This window comes from Arachis ipaensis, chromosome B10 (assembly GCF_000816755.2).
Source record: "Arachis ipaensis cultivar K30076 chromosome B10, Araip1.1, whole genome shotgun sequence".
NCBI lineage: Eukaryota > Viridiplantae > Streptophyta > Magnoliopsida > Fabales > Fabaceae > Arachis > Arachis ipaensis.
In genome coordinates, this window is record NC_029794.2 from 53,041,737 (window position 1) to 53,053,470 (window position 11,734).

Below are 11,734 nucleotides of genomic sequence, written 5' to 3' on the forward strand. Positions count from 1 at the left end.
AGAAGGGAATAATTAGAAATGCATCTTCTGCTTTGTATGTTGATAATGTAGAGCAGCCTCAAGGAGCAGAAGGATATAGTGTGACACCTGAGTATAAATCACCATCAGAGGATAGCATACTTCCCTAAGGTAAAAGCATCCATATGAATCTGAACCTCTTTTCTTCTGTGTCTTTCTTACGAGACAATGATACATGTCAACCTGGAAAGAAAATTGTGACCACCTTGAATGTTGCAATAGCTTGGTAGTTAATTATTTTCTTCTCTATTCTCTTTTAGGAGATACCAAAGAGCAATGTAAAAAGAGGATTCAATGGAGGTCATATTCAAAGGTCTGTCTATTAAATATTACAGCCTGAACTCTCGATATGTCTTGCTAGCCTTCTTTAAAGGTTGAATGTGTTTGAATTTTGGTAGATTCAACATTTTTCTTGTTAGAGTTGGTTGATATGTGGTGTTTGTTAATTCATTGGTTTATTTGAGGCATTAGCCATCAATTTGGATCTGACAAAATGGGTTTACTTGCTATAGGTTCACACAACATTGGAGTTTCCATGGCTACTCCAAATGGTCTAGTTGTACCAAACATAAAGAATGTCCAGTCTCTTTCAATCTTGAAGGTTAGTTTTCAATCTTATGATTGCTGTATGCACACATTGTTATTTCGATGAAAGTGCATGTCCGTCATTACTGATCAGTTAGAGAGGTCTGGAAGATAAATATAATTCATAATTTGAACTACTTGAACAACATATACTTTAGTTCTTGACTTATCATTTTTCTCTTTCGCTGGACTGGTGGTATTAGACTCAGCTCTGGAATGGAGACTTGGGAGAAAGAAAATAATCATTATATATATATAAGGATTGTTATACTTACTTATATGTTGTCTGCACAGTGTGATTTGCTTCCTCAATTTACTGAGGATGATATTGATCTTTTGACTATAGTGGGACAGTTCTTCTTTGTGCTCTTTGAAGAAATCAATATATAAACCAATAGGAAAAAAATAAATCAAATAAACATATGCCAATCAAGTAATTAACATTACAACAACTCTATCTATCAAATCTTGTCCTATAAAGTGTGACCATTAGGTATTACCTATATTAATTTTATCATAAATTATATCCATATGCTAATTAAATTGCACGCAACTAGTCTTCTTGTCAATAGAATTAGAGTTTGGTGGGGTTTAGGTAATTAATTAAAATTAAATAATTACTTACGATTCAGTGGTGAGGCAATCAATCTGAGTAACAATTGCAACTATGGTGATGATGGCCCAATACACATCAACAGGAATTTGCTCAACAGGAGGCTCCAAATCAGGCACATCCTTGTAATCATAAGTAGAGAGCTTCTCCAACTCAAAGATCAACTCAATCACTTGCAATGTTATTTTCATCAAATTGTTTAGCCCAATATACATTGTAGGCCATAGTTCCTTTTAAATTTAATTTTTCTTTTGGATAGGTTCTTGTAAATGATAATCCTTCAGTTTTGATATCTTTTGTCTCAAAAACATTTAATGCTGGTCAAATTATACTAAAGCTGCATGTTATTGAGCTGGATGCACAGCCAGGTCTGTATATTTTTGCCTCTCACACCTATCTCCTATGTTTTTATTTTATGGCAACATTGGTGTTACACTTTTGACTAAATTTTAAACTGGATCGTTATCTCCCTCCTTTATTTTATTTAGTTACCATGCATTGTCAATATTAAAACATTTAGCTAATATATATGACTCTTCAGGTTGTAATAACAGAAAATTTATGATTAGCCTGCCTATATTCTTTTTGGAAGCAGAATTTTGTTTTATTTTATTAAAAGGGTATGTTGTATCAATTTGTAAACTTGCAGGTATATTTTACCATGTATGAACAGCTCAAGAGCCTTCTTTAGTCTGATGGTTAGTTCACTGCTTATTACATTTTTGAATTGAACAAGATGAGTGATTCATGGAGCTTATTTGGTTCGACTTGCACTTTTTTGGGGTTTCCTATTTTTGAAGATGTGCAAATTATAATAAGTATGGTATGTACACAAATTGCCATAATCTTTCAGTTGGAGCTAATATGATGGCCGCTTCTGGTGCTGGAGCTACAACAACAATGTTCACAAATCCACTTTGGGTTGTCAAGACTAGACTCCAAGTATGTTTCCTCAATTCATGCTTAATTATCTGCTGATCTATTTCGTTATAATTGGCATACTGCATGAGTTAGTTAATGATTTAGTAATATTTGCAGTTTACACTTGATTTGAGGATAAAAGGCTCTTTTGATTAGCTTTCGCCCTCCCTAACTTTCTCTCTCTCAAATTCACACACGCACGCGTACAAATATTCAAAATAATAAGAAGCTCTTTTTAATTTTTCTTGCTTTCAAAATGGGAGCTGGATGGTGTAGATTTTATTTCCTTTCTTGTATACCAATCAAAACACTTTTTATAATGTAATATTGGAGGCTATCATTTAAACAGTCTTTATATGCATTTGTGTGTATAGTTGAATCAACTTCAAGAGTTTGCTTATCTGTTTATATGTTATTGCCTTTCATCTAGTATTGCTTAATTTGAAATGGTGCAGGTATGAGTTCTAAGGTTCACCAGATGCATTCTCTACTTCAATTCATGAATATAAAATACCCCTAAAGGTCTTTTAGGATTGCATTCATATTTTTATTTTAAGACTTTTATGTAATTAGATAATATTAAAATATTGAAGTTGTTATTTTATTTTACTTTTTAAAGAAAAACAGTAATAGTTATGTAGAACAATACCATATGAAATTATGTTTGGAACTATTGACATTGAGAATTTTTTTATTATAGAGTTATGTCTTATATTGAGAAATTGTGTTATAAAAGATTTAATTTTTAAATTTTGATATTAAAAAATAAATTTTAAATTTGAGAATATGTAAATTAGATGAGATTAATGAATGATTTAAAATTAAAAATAAATAAATAATTACAATGTTTGTGGAGGTTTGAAAATCTCAAAAAATAGTTAATTTGTGTTAAATTAAAAAATCAATTTGTGGGAGTTTTAAACTGCCACAAAAGTGATTTAAAATTGCCACAAAAGTTCAATATAAAATTCCTCACTAAACACACATCAAACCCCCACTGAATAGATTGTGGAGGTTTCTAAAAAACTCCACAAAAGACCTCGTGACACCTCAAATTTTGGGGGTTTAGAAACTCCCACAAACTTTTTGGTGGGGTTATAAACCTCCACAAATAAGAGAAAAACTGTCACAAATAAATAAAAACATTGTAGTATTAGAAAAGGGGGATTAGGGTTCAAATGAGTAAGGGAATGGAATTAGGGTTTAGAAGGGGGAATTTTGGATTGGGGAGGGGGATTAGGGTTAGGGAAGGGGAGGGAGGGATTAGGGTTAGGCAGGGGGGAGAGTGCACTCAGGAAGGGGAAGGGGGAGTGCATTGGGGAGTGGGACGGGGAAGTGCGTTGGAGGGGAAGATTAGGGTTGGAGAGGATTTTTGCCATGTCATCAAAACGTAGTGGCTATGTTAGCATTGTACTTGTCGGAGATTTGCTCGTCAAATTTTAAAATTTTGTACGGACCATTTTTTCAATAACAAAAGTAAGGTACCATTTGTCTGCATCAGAATCTTTCGGGTACTGATTTGATATTTACCTCTTTTATGTAAAGAGAATTTTGTTTATTAAGATCTAAAAATTGATATTAAAATTAAGGTTTAATTACTCTGTTGATCCCTATATTTTATTAAATTTTTAATTAACTCTCTATCATTTTTTCCTTTCAATTATTGGGTCCTTATAGTGCTTTTAATTTTTTAATTAGGTCATTCTTAGTATAAAAAATGTTAGAATTATCTAAAAATTTCTTCACAAATTGAAGGTATTCATAATTAAAAACCTAACTAGATCTTTGCCACATGTATTTTGGAAGAAATATTTTGTTAATTTTAACATTTTTTATATGAAAAAGAACCTACAAAATTAAAAATAGTGTAGAAACCTAATTGAAAAGAAAAAAAGTACATAGACTTAATTAAAAATTTCGTAAAACTATAGAGACCAACAAAGTAATTAAGCCTAAAATTAGTATTAAAAATATTAAGAATCAATATTTTGAAGACAAAAAAAAGAGAGATTTATATGGGGACTAATTTGATTAATTTTTTAAATTTTAGCTATGAAAATGACTTACGTGTGTATTTTCAGCAACTATTTTAACTCTAAATAAATTTATAACGTGTCAAATAACACGTAGTACATGTGGTATGCCATGTATTACTGACATGACACATCAACCAATTATCTTGTAACACATAGCATTAATCTATCATGTCATCATCTAATTTTTTATCAGAATTTAATGTAAAATTTAATTTATCTAGAATAATAATGATTTAATAATTAAAATTTATTAATAATATTTTTTTGTCTAAAACATTTTTTACAAACTAATTTAGTGTATTAATCTAAATTTATTCTTTCGGGCATAATAAATTAATAAAGTATTTAATTCTTTTCTCATTTTTCAAACCAGCGGACCCATGTATATGTTGAACCGATTTTTTGTCCTTTGAACCAGACCAACTAGTATATTAATGAAAAAACCGATTGGACCACATGTTTATCTTAATTAATGATATACTAACTACAAAACACGTGTGATCATCCTAACATTGCCAACTCATCCTAATATATAGATTAGTTTGTAATTCAATTGAACAAATCGTTCGGGATTCTTGGCGGTACTGCTGGCGACGGAAAAGACTGGAGGATTCCTTCCCTTCTTGGTTAAAGTTTCGGGGTAGAGGAGAAAGGGGCTGGATTTGGTTAGGGCACCACATTTGAATTCTAAAAAAATTAAAATTGGATTTGGGTTAGGGTTGCATTTTAAATTTAAGGGTATTCATGTCATTTCAAACATTTTAATATCTAGTTTTATTTTAAACCAAATAGGATACTGAGACATAATTTCCTCCTGTACATTTTTACACCAAACACAATACTGACACTTATTTTAGTCTCTGTCTCTCAGTCTTAGTCTCTGTGTTTCAGTCTCTCAGTCTCAATCTCTCTACCAAACGCTACCTTATTGACCTGGTAGTACGAATTCCCACACCTTCGTACTGTTGTACCAACAAGTGCACTGGGTCGTCCAAGTAATACCTGAGCGAGTTAGGGTCGATCCCACGAGGATTGTGGTTTGAAGCAAGTTATGGTTATCTTGCAGGTCTTAGTCAGGCAGATCAGAAGGAGTTGTTGGTTGTGAAAGGAATACCAAATTGTAATAAAGGATAGGAATAGAGTTGAGAGTTGGAGTTGCTTTGCCTTTCTGAATTAACTCTGGTACTACTGTCTTCTTTGCTTGTGAATGATCTTCTTCTATGGTAGGTTGTATATGATCAAAGCCATTGCCCGTGGTCATTGATCTCCTCTGCTCTAGATCAAACGCCATTGCCCGTGGTCATTCAATCTGACGGAGGGTGAAGCTCTAGCAGTTCATTCTCTTGGCAATCCTACTCAAAACGCAACAAGAAGGTCGAATCTTCCAGATCAGAGAGTGTTGCCTCTATGGATTCTAGCCTATACCACGGAGACCCTAATCTCCCCAAAAATTGGCTAAACTGGTGTCTCAAGAAGTCTCCAACGAAGTCGTGGATTAGCCGTCTGAGAGATGTATAAACATAGTTGTTGGTTCGTGCTTTCCAGCCAAGTATTCATATGAACCCAAGTAGACGTGGGTGTTTGTTAGGCACATTTGTCTTAATGTGATGAACAGAGCTAATTTGTCAGATCATCCTATTCACCACGATGAAGTTCGGATATACATCTTAGAGATAGATCAAACACGGATCGAACAAGAAACAATAGTACTTTTATTAATTCATAGGACTCAGCAGGGCTCCTCCCCTCAACCTAGGAGGTTTAGAAATTCATACTGAAGTAAAAACAATATAAACGTGTATGATGGTAAAAAAGTGTCTAAGATCTCCTGAATTACATAAATAAAATCCCTTAAATACTAAACAGATGACTAGTAAGGGTAAAATAGTCTATTTAGTGCTAAAATCTACTTCTGGGGCCCACTTGGTGAGTGTTTGGGCTGAACTTTGATGATATCCATGTGCTTTGAGGTCTCTTGGGTATGGAACGCCAGCTAGGGGGTCCTCTTTCGGCGTTTGTACATTGGTCTATGCTCTTTGGGCGCTGGACTCCAGGAAGGGGGCAAGAAGCTGGCGTTGGACGCCAATTTTGGGCCTTCTAATCCGAAGCAAAGTATGAACTATTATATATTTCTGGAAAGATCTGGAAGTCAGCTTTTCATAGCCATTAAGAGCGCTCTATTTGGACTTCTGTAGCTCCAGAAAAGCTCTTCTAAGTGCAAGTAGGTCAGATCCAGACATCATCTACAGTGCTTTCTCTGTCTCTGAATCAAACTTCTGCTCCAGCTCCTCAATTTTAGCCAGAAAATATCTGAAATTGTCCAAAAATACAAAAATTCATAGTAGAATCCAAAAATTTGGTTTTAACACTAAAACTTATAAAAACTTAATAAAAACTAAATAAAAACTACTAAAAACTATATCAAAGTGATGCCAAAATGCGTATAAAATATCCGCTCATCACAACACCAAACTTAAACTATTGCTTGTCCCCAAGCAACTAAAAACACAGTAAGATAAAAAAAGAAAATTAAGATACAAATAAATTTCTAAGTTTCAAATAAAGTTTAGTTACAATCAGATGAGCGGGTCTTAGTAGCTTTTTGCTTCTGAATAGTTTTGGTATCTCACTATCCATTGAAACTCAAAGATGTTAGCATCCTTAGAAACTTAGAATCCAGATGATATTATTGAATCTCCTAGTTAAGCTTATTTTGATTCTTGAACACAGCTTTCAGAGTCTTGGCCGTGACCCTAAGTACCTTGTTTTCCTGTATTACCACCAGATACAATAATGCCACAGATTGTGTGAACCTTTTCAGATTGTTACTCAGCTTTGCTAGAGTCCTCAGATAGACGTGTCCAGAGTTCTTAAGCACACTCTTTTGCTTTGGACCACGACTTTAACCGCTCAGTCTCAAGTTTTTTACTTGACACATTCACGCCACAAGCACATGGTTAGGGACAGCTTGTTTGAGCCGCTTAGGCCAGGATTTTATTCCTTTGGGCCCTCCTATCCATTAATGCTCAAAGCCTTGGGTTCTTTTACCCTTGCCCTTTGGTTTAAAGGGTTATTGGATTTTTCAATCTGCCCTCTTTTTTCTGCATTTTTTGGCAGTAACGGATTTTTCTGCTTTATTTTTTTTCTTTTTCTTTTTCCCATGCATAATAATTTTTTTTCTTTTGCAACATCCTTTTTCTTTTTCTTTTTGCTGCATTTTCTAGCTTCAAGAATCAATTTTTAGATTTTTCAGATTATCAATAATATTTTTTCTTTTTCCTTATTCTTTTAAGAGCCAATATTCTAAAATTCCAACTTCAAATATGCATTGTTTAATCATACATTCAAAACACAAAAGCAAATGACACCACATCAAACTAATTAAACTAATCTTATTTTAAACTTGAAATTCATGCATCTCTCAATTCTTTTCAATAAAAATTTTCTTTTAAGTAAGGTGAGAGATATATGGAACATTTTACAACTTTAAGACATCAATGCAAATGATCATGCAACTAGAACAAGAGAACAGATAAATAAACAGATAGAAAATAGAAAATAACAGGAAAGGGGTGTAAAGAGAATGAATCCACCTTTAAGGGTGGCATCTGGTGCTCCTCCTTGAGGATCCAATGTGATGCTTGATCTCTTCTATGTCATCCCTTTGCTTTTGTTGCTCTTCCCTCATAGCCCTTTGGTCTTCCTTTATGGCTCTTTGGTCTTCTCTTATTTTATTGAGGGTGGTAGTATGCCCTTGATGCTCCATCCTCAATTGCTCTATGTTAGTACTCAATTCTCCAAGAGAAATTTGCCATTGATCCCAATAGCTTTGGAAAAGAAAATACATCCCTTGAGGCATCTCAGGGATCTCATGATGAGGCGGATGCACAGGCTCTTGTGCATGCTCTCTGGTTTGCTCCATCTGCTTCTTAGTGATGGGCTTATCCTCCCCAATGGAGACATCTACATTTATGACAATTCCAGCTAAATTGCATAGATGACAGATGAGGTGGGAGAATGCCAACCTGCCATTGGTGTGAGGCTTCTCAGCTACCTTGTACAGTTCTTGAGGAATCACCTCATGTACTTCCACCTCAGTTCCAATCAAGATGCAATGAATCATGATGGCTCTGTCAACAGTCACTTCTGATCGATTGCTAGTAGGGATGATGGATCTTTGGATGAATTCTAACTATCTTCTAGCTATGGGCTTTAGGTCAACCCTTCTTAATTGAATAGGCTTGCCTTGGGAATCCCTTTTCCACTATGCTCTTTCCACACAGATGTTAGAGAGCACTTGATCCAATTTCTGATTAAAGTTGACTCTCCTAGTGTAAGGATGAGGATCTTCTATCAATAGAAGCAAGTTGAATGCCAACTTTACACTTTCCAAGCTGAAATCTAAGATTCTTCCTTGGACCATGGTGATCCAATTCCTTGGATTTTGGGTTCACACTGGTGTCATGGTTTTTGGTAACCCATGCATTAGCATAAAACTCTTACACTATGAGAATCCCAACCTCTTGAATGGGATTGGTTAGGACTTCCCAACCTCTTCTCCGGATCTCTCTTTGGATTTCTGAATACTCATTCTTCTTGAGCATGAAAGAGACCTCAGGGATCACTTTCTTCTCAGCCACTACATCATAGAAGTGGTCTTGGTGGGCTTTGGTGATGAATCTCTCCATCTCCCAAGATTCAGAGGGATTGGCTACTGCCTTTCCTTTCCTCTTTCTAGAGAAGTCTCCAACCTTTGGTAATAGAAAGAAAAAAGGTTATGCTTTTCCCACACCAAACTTAAAATTTTGCTCGTCCTCGAGCAAATATAAGTATAAGAGAAGAATGTAGTAGAAGAAGAAGAAAATAGAAGGATATAGAGGGAGAGAGAGGGCTCGGCTTTGTGGGGTCTATTAGGGTAAGAGAGGTGTGTATATGAAGGGTTTTGGAGAGGGGTATTTATAGGAATGGGGAAGGGTATGGTTCGGTCATAGGGTGGGTTTTGGATGGGAAATTTGATTTTGAATTGGGTGGGGGTAGGTGGGAGTTATGATGGTCATGGGGAAGTGGTATGGATGTGATTGGGCTAGGGTTTATAAGGAAGTGTGTATGGGAAAGTGTGAAAGTAGGTGGGGGTTAAATGGGGTAGGAGAAGATGCTATGGGACCTACTAGTCCTGAGAGGCTAGGGAATCCAAATTCCCTTCTTCTTTACACTGGCGTTTGAACAACCAGGGGCTGCTCCCTGGCTGGTGTTCAACACCAGCAATGCTGCCCATTCGGGGTGTTAAACACCCAGTGAGGGCTTCCTCACTGGCGTTCAACTTTGACACTCCATCCAGAGTGCTCTGTTTTTACTGCTGTGAAATTCTGTCTCTTGACTGATGCATATGATCATGACTCTGACAACTGAAAGAAAAAAAATAAAATATGGTTGAGTAAGGTTGGGTTGCCTCCCAACAAGCGCTTCTTTAACGTCACTAGCTTGACCTTTAACTCCATACGGAGGTGAGTATGGGATCATATTTTTGCCCTTTACAGTGAATCTTCTTCCTGTCTTCTCATGAATGAGCTCTACATGCTCTAGAGATAGGACACGACTCACTGTATGTGGTAGGACTAGATTCTTAGTGAAGACAACTCTCATGCCAGGTGAGAGGACTTCAGTAGAAATTTTCTTGTTCATCCAACCTTTAGGTACTTGATGTGTGGAAAATGATCCACCACAAAACTCACCGGCAAGTGTATCGGGTCGCATCAAGTAATAATAACTCACATGAGTGAGGTCGATCTCTCAGGGATTGAAGGATTGAGCAATTTTAGTTTAGTGGTTGATTTAGTCAAGCGAATCAAGTATTGGTTGAGTGGTTTGTAATTTGCAGAAACTGAATTGCTTGAAATGTAAAGGGAGAAGGGGAAATTGCAGTAAATGAAAGAGCAGGAAAGTAAATGTGCTGAATCTTAAAGAACAAGTAAGGTAAATTGCAGAAACTTAGATTGCAAGAAATGTAAATAACTGAAGCTTAAAGTGCAAGAAATGCAAATTGCTTGAATCATAAAAGGAATTGGGAATGGAGATTGCAGAGATTAAACAAGCAAGAGTAAATTGCAATAAATAGAAGAGTAGAGGATTAATTGAATTAAACTAGATCTCAACAGAGAAGTAAAAATGCTTTGAGAATTTAAAAACAGAGAATGAGCAATGCTTAATTTGCATCAATTTAAAAGAGGTTGAAGATCTCAGGAGTGGAAGAGACTAGATAATGAGTCTAGATCTCAAATCCTTCCTTGATCCAACAAGAACAATTGCAAAGGAGATAAAGAAAAGTAAATTGCAGAATTAAAGAGAAGATGAAGCAGTAAAGTAAACAGAAATGGAAATTCAATTATGCAGAGAAAGTAAACAAGAGATCTCAAGGTGAGATTGAAACAGAAGTTCTTCAATTCTTCACCCAAGATCAAAAGCAAGAAAAGTAAAGAGTGCTCAAGCAAGAACCAGGAAGAAGAGAGATCAATTCTCCTTCCAAATTCTCTAAGATCCAAATTCAAAAGTAAAAAAAAAGCTCAAAAATGAAAATGACAATTAAAAAGGAAAATTCAAAGTAAAGTCTAAAGGCCCTAATTACATCAAACTAGCTCCTATTTATACACTTTCTATTCTTGAATTTTGGAATTTGGATGGGCTTTTGATTTTGTGAAGAAATAAATTAAGTTGGATTTTTAATTCAATTTTCAGCCCAAGTGCACCTCCCAGGGGCAAGCTCAGTTGGAAAACCAAACTGAGCATTCAATTGTTGTTGCCCGTGTCAAGTATGGTGCGCGTCCCAGCCTTGGTTGATTGCGTGACACTAGAGCTCAGTTGGAATTTTGAACTGAGCTCTAGGCCATGTCAAGTGTGCGCTAGACTTGCTCCTTGTTGCGTCAATTTGCGTGTCACAGCCCCCTTGGTGTGCAAAATTGTGCGCCAAAGTGTGGGGAGCTTGGGGGGAGGTAGTGCTCAATTGGAAAAACCAACTGTGCTCTCCATGCAGCGCTTAGCTTTCGGCCTCAATGTCCCAGGTTCGAATCCTGGTGGAGGAGGTCTGAAGCAATTTTCCTTTGGACGAGTGGGCGCTCCTCCTTGTCTCTTCATGAAGCTCCCTGGTTCGATCCTCTTGGAGTGCATCTTGGCTCATTTTCTTTCTAGCTTGGTGGCGCTTCTCCCTTGTGTTCCAAAGAGTTCCCAAGTTCGAAACTTGGCCCAAGCATGTTAGTTCATTTTCCTTCCAAGCTAAGTAGCGTGTGGTTCCAAGTTCGAACCATGGAGGAGGTATTTTGGCTATTTTCTTCTCATTTTCCTTGCAAGGAGCGTTCCTTGCTTCCTTTAGCTCATGAGTTCAAAACTTGGTGGCTTCATTCATGGGAATTTTCTTTGAATTAATTCTTGAAAGCCCCCGATAAAGCTCAATTTGTGAACTGAGCTTCATGTTGCCTCCTTGCTTTCTTTAGTGCTCAGTTCACTAAGTGAACTGAGCTTTGTACCTTGCCTTCTCCTTTTATTCCTTGTGAAGCTTAGTTTGCTTTCT

At 36.1% G+C, this 11,734-nt stretch overlaps 1 long non-coding RNA gene across 1 annotated transcript; it reads left to right on the forward strand.

The window, feature by feature from the left end:
* On the forward strand, window positions 626–2,821 carry LOC107624518. Its single transcript, XR_002356370.1, has 4 exons — window positions 626–1,584; window positions 1,866–1,914; window positions 2,070–2,158; window positions 2,593–2,821. It is a non-coding gene; the product is annotated as an uncharacterized LOC107624518 (long non-coding RNA).